Source organism: Somniosus microcephalus, unplaced genomic scaffold (genome assembly GCF_052327205.1).
Source record: "Somniosus microcephalus isolate GS21.2 unplaced genomic scaffold, FLI_Smic_1.0 unresolved_chr4, whole genome shotgun sequence".
Lineage (NCBI taxonomy): Eukaryota > Metazoa > Chordata > Chondrichthyes > Squaliformes > Somniosidae > Somniosus > Somniosus microcephalus.
In genome coordinates, this window is record NW_028225182.1 from 9,243,047 (window position 1) to 9,246,864 (window position 3,818).

Consider the following 3,818-nt stretch of genomic DNA (forward strand, 5'->3'; position numbering starts at 1 on the left):
GTCCAGTTTTAGATGTGGCCGTGCAATAATACCGTGTAATGTCGATGTAATGAGTACAGACTCTGAACACAAAGCTTCCTGTGGGAATTGGGGAGAGGAACACCAGCAGACACTGCAGGAATTCCCACTGGGAGCACAAATTCATAACATCAACTAGTTTATGTCGATTAGATTTGATTGGCTTTCAGGGAAATATTTTTACATAAATTTAAACATCAACCCACAGCTGTATGACGGGGTTAATTATGAGGTCATCATCAGCGGTGAGGTCATCAGCTGGCAGGTCAGGTGACCGCTTGAGCCACAAGGCATCACAACCCGACCTGTGACTGGACTCAGAGCCCAAACCCTGTCACAATGGCCTTTTCAAATCAACTTACTGGCTGCTGGAAAACACAGCAGGTAAACGTTGTGTTGGACCGCGAGGAGAGCGAGTGAGAGATTTACAAAACACAATCACATCGTGTGAAGATCAGTGAGTAAAGGCTGAGAGCTCTGTGCTCCAGCAGACCGTGAGTTTATCAATAGGAGATAGGCCGAGAAATTCCTGTCCCCGAGAATGGGTGCGGGGATCGGGATGGGCTCGCAACCCAGGCCCGTTGGGAGGACTGCAGGCAGTTTGCCAACTTCGTGCTGCCGACTCTGCTGAGCGGCTGAACACTGAGCACGGGGGGGGGGGCGAATAACGCCAAGGGCGCGGGTTCGATCCCCAGACGGGACATCAGCCTAATTTTACAGTTTTTCCGAAAATATAAAATACAAACTTTAGAAGGAAGCCAATGTACACAGAATCTCACGGGGGATTTATTTGGATTAACATCCATTGCACCTTTGCCACCGGGCTGAGAGACACATATTTCTGTTTATTTGTCTTTCTGAGTTTGCTGTTGAATGTAGAACAGGCGGCCTGTTGCCGATAATGGTCACAAGCAGGTAAGAGACAGACAGAGCGGCTCTGACCCTGCGAGATGGGCAAAAGGCTTCAGTTCAGGAGAAATGCATCAATGAATTGTTCGCCCAGCACCGAGAGAGACAACATCCAGAGAAAAACACAGGAGGAAATCGATTTCAAGTGGATGCCTACCCGCACTTGGTGCCGTGCTTTCGCGAACACATCTTTTGTGTGCTCGTCTAAAAAATGTCATTTTGTCCGTACAGTTTGCCTGGCGCGAAAGGATCTGAATTGCAAAGGAGCAGGCATGAAAAACTGCATTGCTGTGCTTGCTGGCAGGAGGCTTGCTGCAGCTTCCCTGGTGGTCTAGTGGTTAGGATTCGGCGCTCTCACCGCCGCGGCCCGGGTTCGATTCCCGGTCAGAGAACAGTGTGTTTTGGGGCTGTTTGAATTGCCACCACACAACGCACCCTTCCGGAGCAATGCTCGCCCCTGATTCAACTTTCCACACCGTTGCTCAACAACACTCTTCATACAGCGATACAAAATACACATCCTTGATTTCTGTAAAATGCGTGCTGTTTCAAAGTCAGCCGGAATTGATTTCTGTCAACTTTTAGATTGGCTGACTTTAAATGTTGCCAACATTTAACTGCAGCTCACAGTGTCAGGGCAGTCACGGTTTTTATCAGTCTTCCGTGTATCTTCTTGCGCACTGCATCTCCCTAACAAACTTACCTTATCACTGTTGTGTATGTACCTTTAAGGGAATAACTGGTCTCGGACTGCAGTACCGGCAGTGACCACCCCTGTATAAAAGGCCCTAGCAGGCCTTCTGTAGTTTCAGTTTCCAGGTTGTCTCCATTCAGTAAAGTCTTGTTATAATCAACTCCTGCCGTCCGTGTCTCAATTATACAGGGACATAATACTGGCGACGAGTAAGAAACGAACTTACCTGCTACTCGGCAGCACCTCGGACGACGTTATTGAAGGTCGAAGCCAAAAGGAAAAAAAAATAATAATCCAAAGAAACTCGAGAAACGGACGTCGACCGTGTGCAACCGCCCTCCAAATCATCGAATTGAAAAGTGCAGGAGAGACTGTCGACAGCCAGGCTTGCCTTTCCAGTCTGTGGTTTCCCAGCTAATCGGGCTGGTGGCAGGTAGTGCACTGATCCTTCCTGGGCTGCGGTGGGCTAGAGCTCGATCGGGTGGCTCTGCAACGGGGCCGGGCAGTGAGTCAGGAAGCAAAGGGAGAGAGAGAGGGTGGAGCACACAGGGCGTGGCCGGTGCTTCGAAGCCGGGCAGCGTTCGGACCTAAGAAGAGGGAGAGAAGTGTCCCAGAGGGTCCGCTCCACGACGGGAACGGTTCTTCAATTAACGGAGCAAATATTGAAGCACGATAAAAAAATTAAAATACCGCGGAGCGCGGCGTTGGCAGCAGCGATGGGGGAGACGCGAAGATCCTAGGGCGTTGCGATTACAGGATAGTAAAATAAATATAATCGCCAGCAACAGCATTGGCAGCAGCGGCGGGAAAGCGCGGGAGGCGCCATCTTAACTCGGCGGGGCAGAAGGAAAAGCGCAGGAGGCGCCATTTTGATCCATCGGGGACGAAGGCAAAGCGCGGGAGGCGCCATCTTAGATTTTCAAGATGCCAAAGATTGGCGATATCACTGCCTTCGATAATGCAATAGAAGACGACCACGTATGTGGAAAGAGTCGAGGTATATTGCGAGGCAAACGAAATAGCCGATGAGAAAAAGGCATCGCTATTGCTAAATTTAATGGGCACAAGAACGTACAGCCTATTGCGGGACCTGATTACTCCAGCCAAACCGAAGGTGAAGAGTTTTAACAAAATTGTTGCTATCCTACAGGAACACCTAAATCCTACACCACTGCTGATAGCAGAAAGATTTAAATTCCACAGGAGAAATCAGCATAAAAATGAGAGCAATGCTGATTACCTTACGGAACTACGCAAGCTATCAAAGCACTGCCAGTTCGGAGCAGGACTGGCAGATACCTTTACGGGACAAATTTGTCTGTGGACTCCTGAGTGAAGGAACCCAGAAGAGGTTACTCTCGGAGAAAGAGCTGACGCTAGATGAGGCTTTCAGCGTGGCAGTATCGTACGAAGCAGCAGCAAGGGGAGCTGCGGAAATACAACAAAAGCCACAGGAATACGGCACCCACGAAATGACACGGGGATTTGCAAAATGTTATCGCTGCGGCAGAACAAACCATGACCAGAAGGACTGCTGGTCCAAGGACAAAATATGCAGGCAATGCGGAAAGATGGGACACATTGCACGAGTTTGCAGGTCTGGGAAGAAGACCAATGACAACAAAAAGGCTACTAAGGAACCATACAGGAAAGTACAAAAGATGACATACAGTAGTTCCGAAGACCAGATGAGCGATAGTGTATCCGGGAACAAGAGACTAAGCTGTCTCAAACTTCACAACGTAATCGCAAAAGTGGATCTCCGAACCATTTGGGTCACCCTCACGATAGCAGGGTCCCAAGTCAAAATGGAATTGGATATAGGATCAGCTCTAACCGTCATGAATCGACGAGACTACGAGCGGCTATTCTCACACATACCCTTGAGAGAGACATCCATTGTCTTGAGGACATATACGGGGCAAAAAGTATACCCCAGAGGAAAAATAAGGGGGCCTGTCGAATACAATGGCAAGAAAATACGGAAATTGTATCTCTACATTCTGCAAGATAGTGGACCACTGTTATTGGGACGTGAATGGATCAGAAAGATAAGTTTAGACTGGCACTTCATTCAGCCACTGACGGTGGCTGGTAAAAAGGATGACGACGTCACTCCTGGACGATTGTCAACAATCTTAGCTGACGCCAAAGAGGTATTTCAAGAAGAACTGGGCACTCTTAAAGGCGTAACCGC

At 48.8% G+C, this 3,818-nt stretch overlaps 1 non-coding gene across 1 annotated transcript; it reads left to right on the forward strand.

Annotated features, from left to right (window-relative positions):
- Window positions 1–1,247: 1,247 nt before the first annotated feature.
- Window positions 1,248–1,319, forward strand: trnae-cuc (transfer RNA glutamic acid (anticodon CUC)). The gene has a single exon. It is a non-coding gene; the product is annotated as a tRNA-Glu (tRNA).
- The last annotated feature ends 2,499 nt before the right edge of the window (window positions 1,320–3,818 follow it).